This window comes from Pectinophora gossypiella, chromosome 2 (genome assembly GCF_024362695.1).
Source record: "Pectinophora gossypiella chromosome 2, ilPecGoss1.1, whole genome shotgun sequence".
NCBI lineage: Eukaryota > Metazoa > Arthropoda > Insecta > Lepidoptera > Gelechiidae > Pectinophora > Pectinophora gossypiella.
Genome location: NC_065405.1, coordinates 3922018 through 3949284, shown reverse-complemented (window position 1 = coordinate 3949284; position 27267 = coordinate 3922018). Strand labels below are relative to the sequence as shown.

Here is a 27267-nt window from a genome sequence, read left to right as displayed (position 1 = left end):
ACAACACGTGTGAACCGGTTAGTGAGTAAAGTAAAGAAGGTCATCGATATGTATGAATCCGTCGCTTTTTAGTAGTCATTCAGATTTGGTCGGATAACCAGCCGTTGTTTACATATTTTGGTTTTTTGTTTATATTTACTTAATGCGTAACATTTGAAGCTCAATATTTTCACCATATATTTTTGACTAAAGGCACAAGATTTTGGTTTACACCTACACATCTGGGATTGTGCCAGTCCCTTGTATTTTGCCGTCAAAGTTATGACACCATCGTTTTTACTTTTAGCAAGATTATTCAAAAACGCATGCATGAACATTTTTGAAACTTTGTATGGTTATTATTAGCGTCAAGAAAGACCGAATACAGTTTTCAGCGAAGTTATGCCTTGTCTCATTTAGGCGCTGCGATGTTTTTTCGGGTTTTCATAAAACCGCGATAACTTGAAAACTATAAATATTTTCTAAAATCTAATTGGGGCACAAAGGGGCACACATTAAGAGCTACTCGCGTATGTTTATTCTACAGGGGCACATGCAATGGTTTTAGAGATATACTATTCATCAAAACGTTACTCCAGCAGGAAATGCAATATCTCGAAAATCTGAAGGGGCACAGATTTTATTTTTGGGGGCACATTTTGGCACACATATAAGCTATCTGGCCATGCACAGTTTTTCTCTCTCCGATCATTCGTTTAGAATTTTCCTGCTAGAAAAACGTTACCCCAGCAAGAATCGTTTTTTCGATTTTTTTTCGAAACGACAGGGGGCACACATTTTTTATGTGGGGGCACATTTACAGCAGATAAGGCACCAACTATACGTTCTACTCATATAACTCTAGGAGATACTTTCTTGTTGGGGTAACGCACACCAGAGGTACATCCATCGCAAGATGAACTAAGTACCCGCGCCTCACCGAGCATTCTGTTAGACCAACGTGATAGGTAGTGAGCTGTATCGTCGACTATACCAAATGGATCCGTCTTACATACATACATAGTATAATCTCACGCCTATTTCCCTCCGGGGTAAGCAACTATAGAATTCTCTTGCTTCCTCCACATTCATCAATCGTATATCCTTCCTCCTCCTCTCTACGTTAGATAGTGTGGAGGAGCATAAAATTAGGCCTGCAAAGATCCCTTCCCCGCCTTCAAAAATCCTCTATCTCCAATGTGATTGTCCTGTTTTACCATCGCATACCAAATAATGACGTCATAAACCTTTTTTGTTTAAACTTGAACTTCATATGAATGAGAAGTGATCAATATTATTCGCATTGCCATGAATGGTGTGACGAATACCACATCTTTTCATTTCTGAGTATATTTTGACTCATTCTCTGGATAATTTCTACGAACATCCATGTTTGAGGGATTTCTTTTCCTCTTAGTTTTGTTTTGGAGAAACCTCTTTTATCATTGATACTTATTTAGATTGTATAATACCTTGAAATGGTGACACGACTAAGAATGATTAAACATCCAAAAAATATTGTTTGATGGTATTCAGTGTACTTTCATAGAATAAGGAATAATACTACGACTAGTATAGAACGGCAACTCTCCGCTCCCCACCAGTGGCTGAGCTAGGTTTACTTTAGTCTTCAATCGTAGGGCGTGAGGCGTCACACACACAGATGAGCGAGTACGATAACGTCAATGTGTAGAGTCTGTCTAAAACGAGGTTGTTTGTATGAAGTGTCCCGGGTGTGGTACTATATAAAATTGACATGTTTTCAAGTCGTGTTTTATTAGAATCATTATTTTTGATACTATTTTCAGAATACAACAATTTTCATTTCACTTATTATTATTTTAAATGCAATTATTATTCTCACAAATCACTAGATTTTTCAGAAAATAAAATAAAATAAATAAAGAGTTTTTATATTGTATTTTATTGAATTATGATGTATCATTTTCTTTATTATTGCATTAACTAAATGAATCAGCATTACTAACATGTAATTATAATTATAATTCGTAATAACATTTGCAACTGACTATCTTGACAAGTCGGCTACAAATGTACATGTTAGATACATAATATGCAGGCAAGTAATATAATAGAAACAAGTGCCTATCTAGGACACACATATGCTAAAAAGCCAAAGTCTAAGCACCTGAGCTATTGAGCGCCTAACACAATATATTAGCAGGTACTAAAACAAGTTATTACAAAATGTGAGCTTATAAAAGGACCTCCAAAGGTATACGTTGACGCTCATCTGAGTCAAAGTTCACCGCACAACCTTCGTGAGGGAATCCAATCAACAATCTAATGAAGCGGCATGAGAAATAAATTACACAGCACATTGTAAATTGTTGAACGTTATTGTGTTTATTGACGAAATTGACTTTGATTCGAATTTCAAAATTGCATTCGGAAAACGAATTTTTGAATTTTGTAATTTAGGTAAAAATAAAAAGATAAAGAAAGCAGTTCAGACTAAAATTGATTTAAAATAAATATTCCAAATTCGAATATTTTTTTTTACATAAGTTATTATTTTTATGCTGCCAGCTTACTTTGCCTCGATGTGACGCATGGCGTTTTGCGCTTTATCCAATTTTATTGAATGTAGAGAAAACCCATTTTTATTACCAATGCCAAAAGCTGAATTTTGTGACCATGTAAAAAAAATACCGGATGAGAACCCTTGTCCCTATTTTGCCGCCTTAGTAGTAAACGCCATTCGATTTCGATACATATTATAAAAAATACCTAAGTCCTGTCAAACTATTGAAGGCTCATAAAAATTAAGTGGCACTCTTTCTAGCGTCTACCAACCCGGATTGGAGCAGCGTAGTGGAGTATGCTCCTTACCCCCTCCTGTTGATTGAGGAGAGACGTATATAGGTTTTTATATTTGTGTTATGACTTATGACTTACGTTATGGACTCTTTCTTAAGGCCCTGTCTCACTAAGACACCATGGGTGCTTCAGCAGCGGGAAACTATTCGGGATGAGGTTGTCGGCAACAAATTATATTGGTTGCGCAACATGCATACATTTTCGTGTTCTGATGAGAAAGGGCCCTTATATAAATGTGAATCAGATCTACCAACATAATAATATAATTTTAAATCTGTCATTTTTAAAACATCCTCCATCCATCCTTTCTTGTATTCACTTGTACCCATACATTACTGTCTAAGTTTAACGCCAAAGCGATATTTTAGCTTCCATCAGGGTTTGACCTCTGCATAATTTCGCAAAACAGCAGTTATGGTCCTACTATGTTGCAATGTCCACACAATGGTCGACGCTGACTTGTGAAACGTTGTCACATTGTTTAGTTATACATTTAAGAAAATATTTATTTTTAAATACGTGTATTTGAAGCTACTAGATTTGCTTTAGGACGCAAGTACCAAGAGCATTTACGAGACCTACTAGTCAAATCAGTTACTTTTTACTAAACGCTAAAACACAAAATTACTATGGAATATGTATGAAACAGCACACTTTGACGTCATATAAAAACGTGATAAAATGTCGGGCTTTATTATTCATAAATTACTAAAAAGGAAACTGATTTTCATTAGTTTTAGATCAGTCTTTATCTAGTAATTCGAATTTCATAATTTAGCTTTAACCTAGTACACGATCCAATTAAGTGTATGAGTTGGAATGTTCCAGGATTAAAAAAAAAAGGAAAGAAAGGAAATTAAATAAAAAATAAATCATACAAATTCTGGATATATGATGTAAAGGTACCTATCAGCCCTGTCACCAAAAAAATTGTCATTTATTTGAACACTGGCTGCAAATTATCGTTTGACGCCTTTTGTCATTTGTTCATGGCAATTTACGTTATTATACTACTTATTTCAGAGGAGTTGAAATGGCTACATCGAAGCAATTAATCTAAGAAAGCAAGCCGCCCCCGCTCCCCAATAAGGTGTCATCGCCCCGGTCTAATAAGGTGCCATCAAAGCAATTCATCTAAAAAGTAAGTGCGCAATGTCAATAAATTTAAAAAAAAATAGCAATGTTGCTTTTTTAGGCGAATTGCTTCAATGTAACTTTTTTAACCCCCCAGAACATGCATTGACAGAATTATCGCTGTTAGAAATGTACTTATTACAATAACATTTATTTCCCGCAGAAGAAAGCTGTATAAAGTGAAATCATTTAAATTGATACACTTTTTCTTAAATCAATTACTCTTTTTATACTCCCAAATACTTCAGTGAACTTATTTATGGAAAAACAATTATATAAATAGGTTCTAACTATACTTTTTGTCGGTCAAGCTAGAATTGTGTTCTCGATAGAGTAACGACCGTGTTTTCCTTATTTCACGCTCGGAATCAATTAAAAAACGATTTAAAAACGAAAATAGACTAATTAGTTGTGATTCACTTTCCTCGATTTGCTTAACTATTGGAACAGTGTTCTTTTTGTGTGCCGTGTAAGCAATTAATTCTTAATTTAAATCGAAAGTCTTAAGTACATAGAAAAGGGTTTAATGAAGTACCTCTCATTCAAATTGTTACGTAATATAAAATTTTTAATTAATAAACTAAATTAAAACACTTCATGACAGACAAAACTAGAACGCCTTATTACATAAATGGTTTAAAATATTTATTCTTTTCTGAAGTGAAAATACCAAATTTTAGTATTTTATAATCACTCTACGCATCTATACCAATATTCAAATTCAATTCAAATTCAAAAATATTCAGTAGGTAACATAGTTACACTTTGAATCGTCAATCGCAAATTAAAAGGCCAATCGTACAAACATTACAAAACTTAGCATCTGTCGTGCAAGTATAACAATATATCGTAACGCCTATATCCCCGAAAGGGTAGACAAAGGTACATACTTATATATATATCAAATTAGTGATATCCCAATACAATGTATAAGGAACATTTATATCAGTATCAATATCAATAACTAAACCTCAAAGGAAACTTCTACAGAATTTGTATAAAATACTGTCTGTGTGACGTCATCAATAAAAGTGGTCATCGATTGCCATGTCACTCTGTATTCCCATTAAATTATTCCATTTCACTCTATTCCAACTCTATACCGAACAAAATAGGAATACAAAATGGAACTTCCTAATTTTCCAAAAAGACTTCAAAAATGCAAATTAAAAGGCTAATTATACAAACATAATAACATAATAAAACTTAGCATCTAGCGTACAAGTAAAACAATATATCATAACGCCTATATCCCCGAAAGGGTAGACAAAGGTACATACTTATATATATATCAATGGAGACCCAACTATGTTTAAATCCCATACAATAGGGGGCGTATACCGGAAACCATGCGATATCGATTATCTTTAATCCAAACATGAATCAATCATGGTTCTTGGGCGGAAAGCAAGAAGGAAACCACTGCCCAATTTTTCCCTAAAAAGTAGCACGGAGAATGCTACGCCGAAAAGAGCGTGGCTCTTAAATTAGTGATGAAACATGGATTCAAACTCTAAAGTCGATTACTTATACAAATAAGATAAACAAAACTATTAAGAATCAATACGATATTATAATATTCATGAAGCGCGTTCATTTCACTAAGGCATCGTGATAAACATACAACCTTGATGTTCGAGGAAGGCGGAAGAGGTGGGCTCTAAAAATTCTCGACGCAAAAACGAGCCGCTAGTAATTTTCGGCGAGGGACGTGTATGTGTCTTCCTTGTAAAGATGATGGTACACAGAACTCAAAAATAATATTGTCGCCTTATTATTCATCATCATCAGCCCATTAACGTCCCCACTGCCGGGGCATGGGCCTTCCCTATGAATGGATAGGGAGATCGGGCCTTAAACCATCACGCGGGCCCAGTGCGGATTGATGGTTATTAAAAACTGCTAATGCAGCCGGGACCAACGGCTTAACGTGCCTTCCGAAGCACGGAGGAGCTCGAGATGAAAACTTTTTTTTTGGTGGTCACCCATCCTATGACCGGCCTTTGTCCGAGCGCATTAACCGCTGCGCCACCGAGCTCCTCGCCTTATTATTATATCTTATTATTAGATGATTGGACACCTAATAAGACACGACGAATTTATTAAAAACATCATAGAAGGAAAGAGAGGAAAGGGAAGACCAAGAAGAGCTTACATGGAACAGATTAAAGAAAAGGTTAACGTCGTCTCTTATAGGGAAGTCAAGGATTTGGCCTTTGATAGCCTGGAATGGAAAATGCTACACCGACAAGAGTATGGCTCTGAAATTGATTATGATGATGATTATTATATCACATTCTAATACAATAATAATAACAAAACCTCTATTTATTTAATTGTTTCAATACAAGAAACCGACCTCCGTGGTCCAGCGGTAGAGCATTGGGCTCACGATCCGGAGGTCCCGGGTTCGAATCCCGGTGGGGATATATCACAAAAATGAAAGAAAGAGAAAGCGAACATAGTGACTTACAAAGAAGTCAAAGAATTTGCTTTGGATAGAAAACGATGGAGACTGGACCAAAATTCTTCCGCAACGTACTCGCTGTCAGAATTTTCAGTTTTATATATTTTTTTGTTTTTTTTTTGTTAATTAGCAAAACTATAGTATACAGAGTGCTTCGATGCGGCCTTTTTAACAACAACTACTTCAACGTTATACCAATGTGGAATCATAATATAGATTCATAATCACTTTTGATAATTGGCTAAATTTAAGAGAAGAAGTGAGGCTATTGGCCAATGCCATACATACCTAGCTGGCAAGGAGAGTATATACCATATATGTCCACCAACCCTTTGGAGATACAGGCGTAATGCTATATATGTATTATGCTATAATCACTACTTTATTATAGAACAGGTAGGGTTTGTAAATTAAAAAAATACGTTCCCAGCACCCAGTGTGTCTCGGAAGAAAATCCTCGCAAGCTATTCTGTCTGCGCGCACGCAGCGTCGTACGCAGACCGTTTGAATGACAAATTTCATTGGACCTTGACTACTATACACACTATATTTTCCTCGTGCGTGCTTTAAATACGAGAAAATGTATAGATAGGTATGTATACGTAGTTTATTTATTACGTACCTCGTATTATTGTATACAGGTGCTAGTTTTTTTGTACGAGTATAAATGACTGAGAAAGGATAACAATTATAACAAATTAATCATCATACATCAGCCACACTCTTGTGGCACCATCTCTTATGTCAGCATCTCTCCATGCTACTTTTTTAGGAAAAAAATAGGGCAGTGGTTTCCGTCTTGCCTTCCGCCCCGCAGTACTCTGTCTGACGCGAGTGGGATGGCGCCCAGAGTAGTCTATTTCAAAGCCGTACTCCTGTCCGATAGTACTGAAAGTTACTACTGCCCTCTGTCTTCTTCTATCGAGTGGGTTGTGAGGTGTATTACCAACCTCATCAACCCTGGTGTCAGGGTTACTATTGAGCCGCCAAAGGCGCCTGACATAACTCATGTAACGACTACGTACTTACATCAATAAGTAGTAACCGGGACGAACGGCTCCACGGCCCTCTGTCAGGTTCTAGGTTACAGTCCCTGCTCCCATTTCCGCCTTCGCAACCGTTTAGGTCTTCGCCTACCCTGCAAGGGTTCTACTGGGTCTCTATCCAAACTCAGCCACCATCTCACTTCGGTCCCACCCCCGCAGACGCGCCGAACAGCCGAGTAGTCACCTGTTCGGCTGTTGTCAATCCTGACAGTTTTATTACTTCACTATCGATTGTCATAATCGTTTGCAACTTGGCTAACACCCCTGGTCATTCTACAGAAATAATAATGTCAGGAATTACAAAACTTTTACAATATCATAACGACAAGCCTATTTCGGGCTCACAATTGTTATTCAAAATATTTTATAAGCCATCTATTTTAATTACCCTTTGTTTCCTTATGCCCCATTGTACGAGACGCGAATTCGTAGTTTTGGGCAATTATCAAAATAGTTTTCACCTTGAAGATAGCACGAATTACATGGCCAAAAAAGTATACCTAACATACAGGCCAATTTTAGAACACAGATGCGATGTAGACAATTTCCGCGTCTTCTACAGCCGGTAAAAAAAAAATTTATTTCTATACTGAACTTAGAGCGAATATTTATTATTTATTTATATCAGGGAGGTTGAAATGGCCATATCGAAACAATTCATCTAAGAAAGCCATGTTGCAATTTGACATTTGCGCATATAAAAGAAATATAGAATATAATAATAAAAGAAATATAAGAGTAAGTGCGCAATGCAAACAAATGTCAAATAGCAATATTGCTTTCTTAGGTGAATTGCTTCGATGTGGCCATTGTAACCCCCCAGAACGCGGTTATTTATCTACTTATTTCAAGACGCACTATCGGTATATACATGGAAACTAAAAGAGAAAATAAAACGCACAATTACTGTTTATTATACAACATTTAAAAGTAAATTTATGAAATTAAAAAGAAGTAAAGAATTAACAACAATGTCGGACAAAAACTATTGAAAAACGAATGTATTTAGATAATAGCAGTAATTCATATTAATTAATTTTTTTATAAGTCAGGGTTCAGTGGAAGATGTCTTATTAAAATGTTAAATCAAAATGTATAGTATTCTATTTAAAAACATAACATAGGAAAACACTCTGTATTTTAATCGTGTTATAAACGTTAACCATTGCATTATGGATCGTAAGAATTAAATAAGAACGCACAAGATTGATGAATAATACAACACAATCGTTCATTATATCACTAGTTGAAACTAAAACAATTCCTGGTATTGATTTGAACTTGAATAGTTGCTGTGTACACGTATAACTGATGGCCGTATCCCTAATCCATAAGTTCTAAGAACGCAAATATAATAGAGACAGAAGAATAGATAGAAAAAGTTCTATCGTGTGGGTTGTGAGCTGGAGTACCAACCCCATCAACTACAGGGGTTACTATTGCGACTACTTACAGTAAGTAGTAGCCGGGACCAACAGCTTAATGTGCTTCCGACGCACGGAGCATCTTACTGTCGGACAATCTGGTGATCAGCCAGTAATGTCCTAACCAAACTAGGGATCACAATGTGATTTTTGTGATATATCCCCACCGGGATTCGAACCCGGAGCCTGTGGATCGTGAGCCCAACGCTCAACCACTGGACCACGGAGGCCGTTAAGTTTATTATGCTAACTGTTTAAGATAGCCATTTCATCAGCCCTTACTCTTGCAGAGTATACATACTATGCATATGTGTATATTTACGTTATATATTTTTAAGCATGTAGCAGATAATAACCAATTAATCTTAGCGCCTCTTCTCAGCACAGCATCAAACCCAGGGCCGGCTCCGACATCAATACAGAAGGTGGGTGGACAATTACTGAGTGTGCAAACATTTGTGCCCACCTGAATACCTGCCGCGTAATTAATGGCTGCGGATACAAAAACAATGTACGAACACTTAGTGTAAGGACTTGTCCTTTATAGTACGCATATGGGTTTGGTGGAAAGCGAGACAGGAGTTCGAATTTAAAGAAACAGATAATGAGAATACTTACTTATGTTATGTCCTTCCCATTGCTATACCTATACAGGGTGTTAGTAACATCGTAACGAATACTGAGGGTAATGATTCAGACCTTGATTCTGAGTTAATATCAAGTGGAATTTTCCGTCGCAAAATTCATGGTTTTTTTTTGAGATGTTTTTAAATTATTTTCAATTTTATACTGTTGCGAAAATCCACTTGATATTAACTCAGAATCATGAGCCGAATCATCCCATTCAGTATTAGTTATTAGTTACTTACACCATGTACAAGAACTTACAGGTAGCCATACGGGTAAATATTAGTGACACCGTAACAAATACTGAAGGGGATGATTCAGAGCATGTTTCTGAGTTGATATCATGTGAAATTTCCTGTCGGAAAATTCACGTCAATTTTAGTGTTTCGAAAATAAGTCAAAAAGTAAAATGAGATTGATTTTTGGTCATCTTAAACTGGCGTCTATTTCTAGATTTGAATTTTATAATTTATCTTTGACCCAGTAAAATAAGCCACGTCAAAAAAGGGGGTATTGTAGTTCTATTTAAAGCAATATTACGATTGTGGGTAACAATAATTTCATTATTTCAGGCAAGACTTTATGTCTTCTGACGTAGATATAAATATTTTTTTACGTTGTTTATGTTTTCATGTCCCGCCTAGTTACAAGAAACGTGGCTACCCTAACAAAACGCTCATAGAACAACGCTTTGTTGAGAGTACGTGGGTTACAAAGTGATTAATCGATATTGCTTATAGTCGCTTAATTAGTTGCTTATGCCTCCTTTACAATGGGACATTCGCCTTTAACTTTTTAAAAGATTCGTTCACATGTTACTTAAGATTTACTTACAGAAACATAACCTATCTGTGTTATTCATTTTATACTCTCCTGAAGAAAATTCCGAAATACATAAGGGTATGGCTACACGGCGTCGTCGCGTCGCGTCGTCGCTGAAATAAGATTTCAACATACTGAATATGACGTCTCACGCTCATCATGCAGCGTGATATTATGGAGAATTACAGCATAGGCGGCGACGCAATAGAGCAGCAACGTATCATATGACATGTCGCTGCAAAACGACGGATATCACGTGATTCCCGGGATTTGTGCACGGTTAATGGCTATAATTGGTTCGCCTCCTATTATATGGGCCTTAAAGCTGACGAGGAGTGGGTGTATGTGCTACGTACCTTTGTATACCCCTTTGGGGATATAAGCGTGATGCTTTGTTTCTTTATGTTAAAACAACGGAGCACTGACACTTAACGTCGCAACGGAGCCAAATATATCGTGAGGTATTACTCTTAAAATGTTTATTGTACACAGGGTCTCCTTGCACGCTGAATTTAGGTTTGGTTTTTTAGTTTTGTATGAAACCGCAAAGGAAATCCAGGGGGTTAAAATAGTCACAGCGAAGCAATTCATCTAAGAAAGCAATATTGCTATTTGACATTTAATTGCATTGCGCACTTACTTTTATATGCGCAAATGTCAAATTGCAATATTGCTTTTTTAGATGCATTGCTTCGATGTGGCCTTTTTAACCCCCCAGCAGTCTGGCCCGATTGTCCGTTATTCTAGATCGATGTAGGTGCACCAAGTTTTAAAGGTCTCAGACGACTCAGCTCTCTTTTAATGATATTCTAAATGTTATCAAAGCTATAAGATCACAGTAGGTACTATGAAGTTTCTTACTGGCCAAACCGATTTCCCATCGATAAGTCTAGCGTCACCCTAATGGTACCAGTCAATCTATTTTATGCTTATTGGTTCAAGCTAAGTAGATTTTATCATTAATGGGTCGCACGATAGGGCCTCAATGATAAATTATTTGCATAAATGGCGAAATGTATTTAAAAAAGGCACTAGTTACCACTAGGGAATGCAATCCCGACGCAAAATCGCAAGTTCGAGATCCCGCGGGATTGGAAATATCAATCTCGCGAGATGCCGTAATTTTCGGGCACTAGTCTACTTTATAAAAAATGTAAAGTTAGGATGGCTGAAAACGATGAAAACTGCTTGTTTGTGATAGGGAGGTAAAATAAATAAAATATTTTTTGAAAAAAAAAGAAAAAACAAAAATCTTTATCATCGCGCTTATTATATTTTTCTTTATTAAAATTCATAAATAAGTTAAATAAAAAAAAAGAAAATGTTTTTGTCACCTAAAGATCTGTCTTTATTTAGTAATTAGAATTTCATAATTTATCTTTGACCTAAGCAAGTACAAAAAGTCCGAGACTCCATAGTCCCGAGTTATAAAAACGACAAACAATAATAATTACAACACACAAGTTATACCAGTATCTTCTCTTCAGCCTTTAGGCAATAAAAATAATTATTCGCAGCAGCAGTAGAGTCAAAGGTAACTCACCTTTCACAAGATTATCATTAACAATTATTACGTCGAATAAATTATTTCAGATTACTGATTACAGGTCGAAAATCGGCCTCGAGTAACTCACACAAGAATGAACAAGGAAATCGCGTTCCTTCTTGAGTTCGTCTGTCGTTTCCCATTCCTTTCCACTTCATCTGCGAGTTTGTAATCATAGAATAAGGAATAATACTATTTATAGAACGGCAACTCACCGCTCCCCAGCGGCTAAGCTAGGTTTATCTAATTTCATTCGCCTGTATTGATCTGAGCCGTGGTAGCCCAGTTGGTAAAACGCTTAACTCACACTTTGAGATCGCAGGTTCGAATCCGCGCCTAAACAAATGCCTTCCGATTTTTTTTTCGAATTCATGTTTGAAACATAAATGATCATCACGTGCTCAACTGTGAAGGAAAACATCGTGAGGAAACTCACATTCCCGAGAAATGCATATCGGAGGTTTGTGACCTAACCTATATTGGGCTGGTTTTCCCTTCGCGGGTTGGAAGGTCAGACAGGCAGTCGCTTCTGTAAAAAACCAGACCTGTCAAAATTTTCAGGTTAGGTAAGCAGACCTTGTGAAAAACGGGCTAACGGGACATGATGATTCGCCTGTGTCGAATGTTACAGGTTGTATCGAAATATTACAGATTGTATCGTGTAATGCTCAAAGTAACTTTACATTACATGCGCGCATGTTGCGCACTGTAAGCAGAAAAAAGCAGCGGCATAATGTCGCGCTGTAATTCTGTAGACTGTACCAAATAGTTTTAAATTGTATTGCGCGCACTTGACGGCAGAGCCACCGCAGCGGCGCAGTATTACAGTGCGACATTATGCCGCTGCTCTTTTCTGCCGCGCGGCGAAAAACTCGTAGTGCGCGCCTGGCCTAACTCTCGGTTCTCCTCCCGGACCGTAGTAATGCTCAGATTTGTAACATTACATTACAGGCGAATGCTCGCAAGTGATGGAACAAACATAATACCTAATTTTAGTTTGACAGTTCCTCTTGCCTCTTTTACGTCCTTCACTTACAATGCGTGCAAGAAAGAGATGCAGCAGCAGTTTTAGTTCATATTAAGTTGGTGGCTGCCAGAAACAACACTATTGGGGGTTGAATACACCAGAATGTTTCCAGAATGGAGTTAACTGAGAACACTTCCATCTCTGATATCTTACTGTCTTGAACAAATAGCCCCAATGTAACTTGAATCACACATTCAGTTTAATTTATTACAATATCAATTGTACAGAAATCGCCGAGCCCTTCCCCCTTGCGCACACGCAGCTAATTATACGCAGACGCGCGATGCTATCGGCACAAGTCGCAATTCACACCGCCGCTCGTGCACTTCGCACTGGCTTTCAATTAAACCTAGTAGTAATGGTGGTGGGGTAAGGGATAGGAATTGAGAGGGTATGTGATCCACATACAACGAAGGTTCATGATAATCCCTCTTAGTAGTTAAGTAGTCGTTAAATGGTGATTGGCTCCTGCCTTTAGCAACTCAATAGTGTCCAGTTGGACGCGAACCTCGGCTCAGGACTTCTGCGAGGATTATAATTGAAAGAATTAATCGACGCTAGTGGACCGATAGGTGAACATCAGGACCGCCTATATAGTATCACATATCTTAATAAAATATATGCAGAAAGATTGTATGAATAAATACGAATATCCATTGTCTGGGTACATTTCAGCACAACATTCGTACAATCTTTCGGCATATATTTTATTAAGATATGTGGTACTACCTCATGCGATCCTGTTCATGTCCAGAAGTTCACGCTAAGAAAAGCGTAACCACGCCAGCGGACTCGGTAGCGATGTTCTCAGGAGTTAAAATGGCCACATCGAAGCAATTCATCTCAGAAAGCAATATTGCTATTTGACATTTGATTGCATTGAGCACTTACTTTTATATGCGCAAATGTCAAATTGCAATATTGTTTTTTCAGATGAATTGCTTCGATGTGGCCATTTTAGCCCATAAGTAAGTGTTTGTTGTCGCGAGCTGATTGGCCGCCTCTAGGGCTAGAGTAATCGAGTCGTCAGACGTCCAAAGTACGATTGGAAACCTATCGCGTTTGCTTGCAAATTGTATACGCTCTATTATAAAAGCCCTGACTTTTATGTTTTCCGTGTCTTGTTGTTAGTAATTGAACAAATTGTTAATAACTAAAAAGAAGTAGTGGGTTATCTTTATATTTCTGCATGAAATAGGTACGAATGTCACGGACCAGAAAGGGTACGATGGAATTAGGAGCACACATGTTCATTAAGCTCACGACTATATTTCCAATTGGGGTAGTGAGAGGTACATCCTTAGCAAGATTCCTGAAGGTATTATTGTACTTGCAGAGCATTGTAAGATTTCAACGTAAAGCCAGCCCTCTGACCCAAATGGTCGAGCCAACTGTGTTAGTGCAATTGGCACTTAAGATAATAAATAAAATATTGGTACAAGTCCGATACCGGGATGCGAACTGGACCTCGATGAGATGATTATTTACATGTTTGTATAGTAATAAACAAAGTGATAGAAACACGAAATAGGAACAAAACACCATAAGGTTCATCATATCCAGCTAACGACATCGTATCAACAGTGGCTGCAAGTTGTTTTTGATTACTTGTGGCTCTGCCCACCCCATTAGGGATTACGGGCGTGAGTTTATGTATGTATGTATGTATGTAATAGGAACAAAAAGTTCGGTGAATCGTGGATACTTAGTTCAACTTGCGATGGATGCAGGGCTACCCCAATTAGGATATAGTCGTGCTTATGTCATGGAAATAATCATGTACGCTTTGTTTAATTATTCTATTGATTGCGTAGGACAACTTTATTGGCAGTAGCTAAGTGCTAATAGTTGTATAATACTCACAATAGTTTATTATGATTGATAGAATACGATTATCATGCAGATTTCGCTTTGACTTGCAACCGCTTGTACTGACTGATGTGCTTTTGTTTATGTGTTTCCATTTCAATTGCTTGATTTCTTGGTAAAATTAATTTGTTATTCAGATTGAACATACATAAAGCCAACTTAAATACTTGTACAGAATGAGGTCCATAATTGTTAACTGGTACACCTAGGCAGTTTTGCACAGAGCGCATGTAAACTATTCTGTGGTAGAGCGATTGTCACTTTATAGTGATTAGTGCCTTTTTCCTACTACACAAAACACTGCACTATACACTGCACTAAGGGAGCACTTAAGCTTGAACTTGAATGCGTATTGAAAAAGGGCTAAGTCATTTTCTTTTATTGTACTTATAAACATGGTTTATTTCGCAACGGGCACCGGGCCATAGAATAAGGAATAATACTACGTACTTATAGAACGAATTCTCCGCTCCCACCCGCGCCTGAGCTAGGTTTACCTCACACCCCCAAATTTGACGTTGTTTAGTCTTCAAACGTATGGAGTCACATACACAGATGCGCGTGTACGATAATGTATGGCGGCTGTATAAAACGAATAATACGAGGTTGTTTGTGTGTAGTGTCCGGAGTGCGACCGGGTGTAAACCTTCAGGGCTCCCCATTTGTCCGACCAAGTAGTTAATCGGCCATAGCTCCTAAGTCACGTAAAAAAAAAGAAGGTTGAGTGCGAGAGTGTCTCGTGTATAAATGCAGTAGATTCGCCTGTGTGACGTGTTGCTTCAGAAATACATACAAAAAATGCACAGCAATTACGAAATCCAGCCGGCTATAGGTGAATATATTGAATGTGTTCAGTATTAGTGACAGCACATCACTTTAGTACCAGCCGGTACATATATGGCGTGGTATCAGTCTATCCATACATACGTTCATACCGACACTCCTTTCGCGACGCGTGCGCATGTCACACATGCCTTCCACTGAATGTAATTACTTGCGACAAGGCCCAGGCTTTGTTTGCTGTTGCTATCGATGTTACTTTTTTTATATCAAACTGTTTTACCAGCAATTAATTACCATCCAAGGAAAATCTACGTACAAACAAACAGCAAAAGTCACTGAGCCCAGCGAATTATTTGTAAACAGTAGTGAAATTATGAGCACCAAATTATGGGCTCCAATCAACTGTAGGAGGAAATCTTCTAAAAGATTTTTTTTTATATCCTATTTCCCACCGAGGTAAGCAGAGTCTATGGGATTCCATTTGCTTCCATCCTGACATGCTTCTCTTGCTTCTTTTTTTCCACACTCATCATCAACCAATTTATATTGTCAATATTTTAATAACGAGTAAGGAGAATAGTTTCTTCTTCATAATAACGATTATTCGTTTCACAACACGTTCCAACTTCAAATACTTATTCAAGATAATGAACTCTTTACAATCGATACACTGCCGAAGTTTTGTTGAACAAAACACGTGTTTAATTCAATTTGGAATTTTGGAATTCAAGTTGAATTTGGAACAATAGGCTACTTGACAACCTAGTCAAATGAGATACTTTTTTCGGAACGTCAAAACGAAAGTTTTCTTTGGAGTTTGTATGGAAAAACTGTCCTGTGACGTCATCAACAGAAGCGGTCAAACGACGTACTCATTGTTACCTAATTCATAAATACAATTCGAAAATAAGTCAAAAAGTAAAATGAGATTGATTTGGGGCAATCTTAGATTGGCTTCTATTTCTTGATTAGCATTTTATAATTTAACTTTGACCCAGTCAAATACCCTATTAGGTAATAGAAAAAAATAAAAACTTTATAATTCTGACTGCAAAATAATAATTGATATTTTTAGATAATTCTTACGAAACATATAACTCGATATTTCTGATGAGAAATAGGCGTGAGTTTATGTATTTACTTACGTGTATAAATAAATAACTAACAATTAGTACCCATTCTTTCCAAATCATTCACTATTCAATATCCTTGCACACAAGAACGTAACGCGACCTTCCCAACACGCTACTAACTCAATAGAAAACATCTTCATACACAAAATCATTTTAATTACGATCCTCCTGCAAACTACACGTATGATTAACATCTAACATGTCTTACTACGAACATAAAGACAAAGGAAAACCTTGCAACGTGTTAACTATTCTGCTAAAATTAGGCTTCGAAGCCGGCATACATCATTTTTCTTTGTGAAAATGTTTCATACAAACATAAATTCACGCCTTTTTCTCCCTGAATTAAGCAGTGACTATGGGATTCTATTTGCTTCGATCCTAACATACCTCTCCTGCTTCCCTCAATCGCTTTCATCAATCGTTACATACACGCGCTGATTCTGAGTATATCGTACTAAACCTCTTCTAACAACCCCAATTTAGTCAATCGAAGACCGAAAAAAAACAAACCTTCAATCGTCGATTGTTTCATAAGTACTTGCTAAAATATGAAACCACCGACCTGCAGAGGAGCAGCATGCTAGAATATGCTCTATGCCCCCTTCGGTTGATTGAGGGGAAGCCTAAGTATATAGACTGTTTGTCTATCTCTTGATGTATTTTACATCGAGAAATTCATCATAGTGTATTGGGCAGAGTTAAAGTTATTTTGGAAAAATATTTAACCATTTTTAGAGTTCGGTATTTCGTCTAAATAATAAAATCAACTCCAACTCCATCTCAGGTTCAAAATACATCTAACTTTGATTATTAATAAATTTATTATTATGATATTACGTACTATTATTGTTTGACTTATACTCTACACACCAATAATCGTCACACCAACACATTTTTTTCTTTACTTTATTACCCGGAATCGCTCAGCGAACTCATTTCGAACACCAGATGGCGCGAAACTAGAAATCTGATCACGTATCACTCAACAACATTAGGTCTACCACTGGTTTCGAACAAAACCACCTCTATCGCCCACACATAAGGCCTTAGGCAGAGAAAAAAACAAGTGACTGCATAGACAAAGCCTTGATAGTCGGGGGAGCATGGCATATTAATAGCACTTCAATCGCCTCTCGTATGCATCGACCGTCCAAGAAGACATAGGTAGCAAGGTGGAAGAAAGGGCAAGGAATGTCGCTCCCAAGGCCGTCCACTACTCCGCTGCTAAAGCAACAAAGCGCACTGATTCAAGGAAGTACTTAGCCGTATTGTTCGTTTTAATTTCATCGAGTTATAATGCTTGTTATTGCGAAATAGGGTCGCTTATGTTCCGCCTATAATCTGGGACTGGGATATCAATTAGTGGAGTAAATATAGGAACTTAGCTTCAAGCTCCCTTCAAATAAGAAGGGTAACCTATTACAGTAAAAAGATTATCCTGGAGAACTATTATAACTGACACGTGTAAGCTCAGGGCGTTGCCTGGGAGGATTATGGATGACGCAACCCGGAGCCAGCTGATTAGCGTCGATGGAAGTTAAATGTCAACCTATCGGAATTCTGCTTTTTGCGTGTTCTTTTGTAGATTCGCCTTAGATGGTAATCATTACATGGCTGGACACTTCTTGTGAAGCGCTGTAGACTCATCTTATCTTATGTAGCTTAAAGTGTCCCACTGCTGGGCAAGGGCCTCCCTCCATTTCTTCCAAGACTCTCTTTCCAAGAAGACTCATACCCGGTGCAAAATTTAAGACAACCGGCCTAAGGATGCGCCCAGGGGAGAGTTTTCGTGTTTGAACTTACTAAGCGAACCCCTCAAGGAACAATATTTGGGTCGTCAGGAACCTATATCACTTCCAATTAGTGTTAGATAAACCAAACTATCGATAGCTTGACTATCAATCTATCACTATCAAAAACTATCGACGAGTATTTAGATACTCTCGTATCAATTTTATCGATAGAGTATCTAGACTTATCTTTGATAGTATATTTAGTTAGTGGCCTATCAATAGGCATTTACTTCCAATTATATATAATAGCAAACAAAATTGGGATTCTTTCAATATTGCGCAAAATGTCAAGGGTTGAAACAGAGTCAATTTCAATTAGCAGCTACATGTTTGTATATTAATTGCAAATTAATATTACTACCCTTTAAATGCTGGTGATTCAATTAATTTCATATTAATTGCAAGCTTTAAGACCTGCCTAGGAATTGAGGTAAAGTTATGAATACTATCGTTCAATATAAAATTGGTTTGTTACAGAAATAAGAATCATTTATTCAACGTTAATCATCATAAACTTAAAATAATTTTTGTTTTTATAGCACATACCTACCCGTGCCTAGGGAAACTCGCAAACAGAAAATTTAAACCGAAAAAACACCCAGGAGGTCCCGGTGTTGATGAGGTTGGTAATTCACCTCACAATCCACAGGGCAGAAGACGAAGCATGATAAGAGTGTATACCTCTCGTCTTCTACGTACTAGGCAGTGTACTATATATCTGTCCTCCTTACATTTTAATCATACTACGTTATATTATACTTTCAACCTAAGAGAAGTTGGAATAGATTTTGTCTATTTTTACCCGACTGCGGCGAAGTAAAAGGAGGGTTATGTATTTGAAGGCCATGTTTGTGTGTACTATAATGGACGAATTGTAAACTTTAGACGCACATACCAAAAGTAATTATTAAGTTTTTGTTTATCTACTTGTTTCTCTACCCAATATAATGAGTGGTCATTAGAGGCGTCTTGATCGTCCGGTGGTTATTGGCTACGCGACGTCACGGAAGATAGCCGTGGTCGTATACCCCCGACGACCCGATTACTATAGCCATAGAGGCAGCCAATCAGCTCGCGACACCAAACACTTCAGGACCCCGATACCGACCCTCAATCAGCGCTTATCGCTATCGATCCACTAGGGTCGATTAATTCTTTCAAATATTTTTCCTCTAAGATGACGCCCTGAGCCGAGGTTCGCGCCCAACTGGGCACCCTCAGGCCTGTTGTCTTAAACGTTGTACCGGGTGAGAGCCTTCAGCGCTCCCCATTTGTCCGGCCAAGTAGTTAATGCCATCTGCGGCAAATCTACAATAAGTTACGTCAAAAAAAAGGTCGTATACCAATCTCTATTTAGAGTTTGCTTACCACGGCATACGACCACGGCTATCACTTAAACATCAGTAAACGGAAGAATTTCAGAGAAATACATCTATTTTCTTCTTAGTTTTTATAACGTGGTTTCTCCGTAGTCCGGTTTTAGTTTTAAAACATAATCTGTGTTACTACAAAACAAAGACTAAAAGATAAACTATGTTTAAAATATAATCCGTACACGAAAGAAGTCCCGAAGGCCGCGGCGCTACTGTCGCAAACTCTGCATAGAATTATTATGACTAGTCAAGTTAGTTTCATTAAAATCCGCCGACTTCTTTCGTGGCGCGAAATACTATTTCAAACCTTAGTTTATTTTTAGTTTGTGTTTTGTGGTAACACTGATTTTTTATCTTCCTTCAGTCAAGCCAATATAAATAAGTAAGGTAAGTACGAACAATTTGTCTTGCGGCACAGAAACCGATTGATCGTACATTCCGACATTCATTCTACAATTACAAACGATTACGTGGCTCCATATCCGCAAGGTCGGCCATCGTGTGAAGTCTATTAGATGCACTGTATAGACGGGGAAAACAGTAAAAAACCCATGTCCAATTTTATAAAGATTTTGTTTTAATTTTATTATTGGACTAAGGCTGTTACTGAATGGTGGCCAAAAGGATAGGATGCGATATCGAGGCAGACCACCAGCCCGGTCGGATGACATTGTGAGGTATGCCGGAAAGCAATGGATGAGACTTGCACAGGACCGGAAAGGATGGCGTGAAAGAGAGGAGACCTATACCCAGCAGTGGGTGGATACATGCTGAATAGATAGTAGATAGAATTTTATTTCTAGAAACACAGCATTAACACGTAACCTTATAATTGAGTCGCCAAAGGTAAATACCTTTACTTGGCTCATGTAACGACCACATAATCTATTTACAAATAATATAAGCTCACGACCATATCCCAATCGGGGTAGCCAGAGATACATCCATAGCAAGATGAACTAAGTAACTCCTCACCGGGCTTTCTGTTAGACCAACGTAGATGGTGAACGAGTCTATAATTGTGAAGCCAACTGTGTCAAAAAACTGCATTAACATAAGCATATTCCATAAGTAAATAATGCTTAACGTGCCTTCCGAAACAAGAATCTACTTTCAGACAATCGAGTGTGCTTGCAATACCTAAACTAGGGATCACAAAATGATATTTGTGATTATAGGGATTATTTATTACCCCACCGGGATTCGAACTCGGGAGCTCCGGATCGTGAGCCCACCGCTCAACCACTGAACCACGAAGGCCGTTTATTATTATTAGGCACTCTCAGACACAGAAGCAAATTCACACTCAGGTATAATTTGTTGCTATTCACATAAAAAAACCTTAAATATTTATGAGGGCAAACCCGCAAACAAAGAAAATCAACCTCTAATGAATGTGTTAAAACAGTGTTACTAAAAAGATAATTGCTGATGATAATTCCATTCACAACCGTGAGCCGAGCGAAGAACGCTTGACTCTCACTGTAAGGTCGCAGGTTTGAATCCAACATAGGCCTAAATCTATGATTTTCAAAATCGTTTTTCGAATCCATGTTTGAATCATAAATTATTATCACGTGCTCAGCAGTGAAGGAAAACAACACCAGAAAACCCGAGAAATGCGTTTGGGAGGTATGTGATCTAACCTATATTGGGCTGGTTTTCCCTTCGCGGGTTGGAAGGTCAGACAGGCAGTTGCTTCTGTAAAAACAGGCCAGGAAGGAGTCCCAGTACGACTTTGATATAAACTGCTCTGGGCGCCATCCCACTCGCATCAGACAGAGTACTGCGGGGCGGAAAGCAAGAGGGAAACCACTGCCCTATTTTTCCCTTAAAAAGTATCATAGAAAATGCTGTCTCTTAAATTAATGATGGTGGTCTCACTAAGCCCCAGTGGCCACCTTGCAAACGATTACATACATACATAACAGGCCTATATACGTCCCACTGCTGGGCACAGGCCTCCCCTCAAACAACCGGAGGGGGTATGGAGCATACTCCACCACGCTACTCCAATTCTGGTTGGTGGAGGTGTTTTTACGTCTAATAGCCGGGACCAACGGCTTAACGTACCCTGCGAAGCACGGAATCATCTTACTTTTTCACACAATCAGGTGATTCAAGCCTGAAAAGTGCTTACCAAACAAAGGACAATCTCACAAAGTGATTTCGACAATGTCCCCATCGGGAATCGAACCCGGACCTAGAGATCGTGAGCCTGACGCTCTAACCACTAGACCACGGAGGCTGTTAAAAGATTATGATAACTATAAAACCGTTTGGGATTGATGGACTGAACCAACTTTGGATTCATGTATTTAAACATCGATATGATTACTTAAACCCATGCCTTCTTATAGCTACGATGACATCTGACAAGTAATAAATAATCACTAACACAGACCAGCGGGATCCAATCAAATTCTTACCTAATACGCTATCAAGTGCTACAAGAGATCATTCCGGCCAAGTAGTTAATGCCATCTGCGGCAAATCTACAATAAGTCACGTCAAAAAAAAAAAAAAAACATACAAGAGATCATCAGTACGTAGTATTATTCTATTCCACCAGCTATTTATACTAAAACAAAACCCATAAACCTATGTATTTTCTAGCGTTTTATTGCCTTTATTTATAAACAACAACGCCCATTACCTGTTGTAAATAAAGTTTTTGGAGGTTTCTACCGCCCCTATGGGATTTAATGCGTAAAAACCTATAACTAAATATACAATTTTCCTTCGCCTTATTTCCCCAACAGTACATATGCGTTTGCGCAGTGCGTCCAGCCGCGGAATGGAGAGGAAGGCCGAGAGATTTACTGCCTTTTGTGCTGCGTCGTTAGATGCGCCCGCGACGCATGTGGGCGCAGAATACTGTTTACACTACGATCATTTGTTAGGGAAACTATTAAATACTTACTTACATATTTATACATCACTATGTGCTTATATTTATGATAGAACGTAATCACAGTTATTATTTTGTTTTCTCCTTCTCTCTCTCTCTCTCTCCCTCTCTCTCTCTCTCTCTCTCTCTCTCTCTCTCTCTCTCTCTCTCTCTGTCTGTTTTCTTCTCTTGGTTTTCAAGGAAAGCGTATATAAAAAATACTGTAATTTATTAATTTACACAGTTTTTTTATTTATTTTAGATGAGTACCTAGTCATCTATCCTGGATTCAGCCTAATACAGTGCTTTTGTTTTCTAATTGACCCTATTGCCTGAAGAAAACGGCAATAAAGTATTTAGTTTTGAATTCAAATTGTAATACGTAATATCTAATAATTGATGTAAATGAAAATTATCATTCGTTTGAATCTTGAAACGTTATAACTGCCGAGGGACATTCAGAAAATAAAATCACAAGTAAATCCCCGATTCTTAACTACTCAGTTCCAACTAGATTAGCATAAAAATAGGTTTAAAAATAAATAATTTCTCAACGTTTCTTTTTACAAAACCATTTCGTTTGTAGTCCTAACAACAATGTGGTTTGACATTGAAGTTTTTTCACATTTACTCGCAAACAAATCTTGAGTCGCAAACATCGAAACAAGTAGGTATTCGTGACGCAATGGATATTAGTGTAAATTGACGTCGTAATAACTTTTAGGTATAAGTGCTCACTTTACTCATTATTGCCATATCTTTCTTCTGCAAGACAAGTAAGTACCTACATCTATCATTTCTGGTTTAAATAATCAAATGGCCTAATTTCTATATACATTATGCTAAAAGTCACAAGACTGGCTTCCGTACTTTGACAGATGTTATCTTCATTGAAATTGTCATCTCCTTAGCTTTATTCCATTTTTCCCGAGGTTCACTTACCTAACCTGAAGATCAGATAGATTCAGTTTTTTACAGAAGCGACTGCCAGGCTGAACTTCCAACCCGCATAGGGAGAACTAGCCCAATACAGGTTGTCACATACCTCCGAAACGCATTTCTGGGGAATATTCCTACATAGGTTTCTTCACGATGTTTTCCTTCACCGCTGAGCAGGCTGTTTCACCGCTGTTTTTTATGGTGACTAGTTACGTACTAGTATGCTGCTGCCTCCATGGTCTAGTGGTTAGAGCGTTAGGCTCGTGATCTGGAGGTCCGGGTTCGATTCCCGATGGGGACATTGTCGAAATCACTTTGTGCGACTGTCCTTTGTTTGGTAAGGACTTTCCAGGCTTGAATCACCTGATTGTCCGAAAAAGTAAGATGATTCCGTGCTTCGGAGGGCACGTTAAGCCGGTCCCGGCTATTAGCCGTAAAAACACCACCAACCCGCAGTAGAGCAGCGTGGTGGAATATGCTCCATGCCCCCTCCGGTTGATTGAAGGGAAGCCTGTGGCCAGCAGTGGGACGTATATAGACAGTTTATGTTATGTATGCTGCTGCCAAAGGATGTTTTCGGGGTAACGAACAGAGCAAGACGTTACCCCGCTAGCCATAAGTTGGTAATGTGACTAGGGATCAACAATCTGTTGAAATATAATCACTAATTGTACTGAAGTAGTCGTTCTATCTAATATTATGTACTGTGCACTCTTTCGTGTTTAAAAACGTGCAAAATTTCCTAAAAAATATTGCGCTTCTACAAAGTTTCCACTTCGGTGGACACACAATGAGTTTTAAGGAGAGATGTGAAGAATGTTACGCGTTATGTCTTTATCACTTAGGAGGTTTCGACATCGGCCGTCGATTCACACGCCTTGTGACTTTGACAGAATCAAGATCGTTTCGCCGAAAAGGTGAGATGTTTGTTAATAAAATAAAAAATGATTTACTTTATTTTACTTTCGCAAGTTTTAAAAGAATTGTTGTATCTTCTCATCTACTTATGAAGGTAAATTCAAAGGTCGTGACTACAAACGCAGAGAAGTTTGTTTTTTCTTAAATTGATTAGGGAGTAGTTTCTCCACAAACCCCGCAGTAGAATATCGTGACAGACTTGCTTGTGATTCATAGATAGCCCAGTTGATAGAACGCTTAACTCCCACTGTAAGGTCGCAGGTTCAAATCCAGCATGGGCTTAACCGACAATTTTTGAAATCGGTTTTCGAATTCATGTTTGGATGATAAATTATTTTCACGTGCTCGGCGGTGTAGGAAAACATCGTGAGGAAATCCACTTACCCGAGAAATGCGTTTCAGAGATATGTGGCCTAACCTGCATTGGGCTGCTTTTCTCTTCGCGAGTTAGAAGGTCACACAGGCAGTCGCTTCTGTAAAAACCGGACCTGTCAAATCTTCAGGTTAGGTAAGTGGACCCTGTGAAAAACAGGATAACGCATCCATATATACCATTAGGTATTTAAATGCAAAAGAATATAAAGTCTCTATTAAAATAATCATTTTAACCAACAAATTATCCCAATATTTATTTATTTATATAATGAATCACTTACAGCCATGAGTCATGTCAGGGGCCTTTGGCAGCTCAATAGTAACCCTGACAGTAGGGTTGATGAGGTTGGTAATCCACCTAACAACCCACACGATAGAAAAGAAGACTTGCAGCTATGCACATTATAACATTTAGTTAAGAGTTAAGACGATTAAAAAAGTAAATCAGTACTAATGTGTAAGCCAATTACAAGTAAACACAACATTCATTATAAAAAAAACAATATCTAGTCTGTTGAGACTATTCTAATAAACAAAACAAAAGCGATTTCATTCACACATAGGGTCAGGCTAAACATCGTATTCTAACAAAAACACAATGCATGTTTTGACCTTGGTGGCTAAGTCAAATTCTTCTGATGTACCAGTGTAGGCGACCGCAAAAACTATCCTATGACATTGCCGCGCCTTGAACACACACAGTTCTAAGTTGAGTGTGAATGGAAGTTAGTTAGAACCTTGTCGCAGTGGGGTTGGTGTTCGAATGTCGGCTGGACAATTGTTACAACCCACACTCCTCGCGTCAAGCGGTCGAGTCGCACTGAGAGAGGGCATGGATTTATGTCATAATAATACTTTATTACGTACTTTGTTTATATTTAAATAATAAATACGATATATTTTTACAAAAAAAAATACATTAACATTGGCAGAACCTAATCTGAAAGCAAGCTAATGTGAAAATAATTGGGATGAAGAAGAAAGCTGTCTAATTGGAGTGTAAATAAGGTAGAAACTATCGAAATTAGTGCCTATATAGATGATATTTTTGTAGTAAGTATTTAAATTAACAGCAGAAGAAAAAATTATTTAGTGTTAATTTTATTATTATTCTCTAAAAGGATTAATTAGTATTCCATAAAAGGACAAAAAGGAAAACCACCCAGCTTAATAAATTTTTGGGAAACCAGAAAATCATAAACACTTACTTATACTTAAGGTGGTTGACATTCTACCCACGTGTGGATTGTGAGATAACCGGCCTCATCACATTGTTATTTTGAAGTGTAATACATTCTCTAACAAAAATAAAGGACTTGACTTTCTACATGTATAATTCTAATAGTATTTTTTTTTTTTGTAATAAAATAGACTCGCGTTTGACCACAATCTCACCTGATGGTAAGTGACGACGATGTGGTCTCTAGCAAATGCCTATTTACTCAAGCCTTGACGACTCCCAGATTTTTATATTGTATAATATTTAAGTAGAAAAATCATACCACTACTCTGGGCGTCATCCCACTTGCGTCAGACAGAGTACTGCGGGGCTGAATGCTGCACCGACAAGAGCGTGGCTCTTAAATTGATGATGAGAAAAATCATACTAAACCCGCTTGCACTGAAGACCGACCCGATTATTCGCTGCGTAGGCGAGGAAATTCGGCAGGTAGTCTCATGTTAATTCTTACGCGGATCTTTTGTTCTGATACCATCATGTTCAGGTCTGATGCATCCGCCATTTTGTATTCCGGGTTTTCGATGCAATTTTAATTCGTTCCATTATTATTCTCATTAACATATCTCACTCGCATTAGGCCTCTCGCACTTTTGACGCTTTTCGTACGAACTTAAATACGTATCATGTAAACGCACATTAACTGGGGCTTTAGCTAGATTCAAAGATAAATTATGAAATTCTAATTTCTAAATAGACAGATCTAAAGGTGACAAGAAAATTCAAAAAAAGAACTCATTTTTCTATTTAACTTATTATTTAATTTTAATAAAGAAAAATGTAATAATAAGTGTGACATTTTGCCATGTTTTTCTATGACGTAACAGGCTGCTTTTTCATTCCATAGTAATTTCGTGTTATGACGTTTAGTAAAAAGTACCTAACTGATTAACTACTTGTAAACTACCCTATTATATCAATCGTCTGTGACAGTGATAAAAATACACAGGATTGACATGTCATGTCACCTTTAGAAATAAAAAAATAAAAATAAAATATTTTCATTTTTCATTTTCAATCTATGTCTACTATTATGTCAAA

At 37.7% G+C, this 27267-nt stretch overlaps 1 protein-coding gene and 1 non-coding gene across 3 annotated transcripts in view; both read left to right on the top strand.

Moving 5' to 3' along the window:
- LOC126372337 (apolipoprotein D-like) overlaps nucleotides 1-27267 on the top strand; it is a 466981-nt gene that overhangs the window by 324792 nt on the left and 114922 nt on the right. The window lies entirely within an intron of this gene.
- Trnat-cgu (transfer RNA threonine (anticodon CGU)) lies at nucleotides 23926-23997 on the top strand. Its single transcript has one exon. It is a non-coding gene; the product is annotated as a tRNA-Thr (tRNA).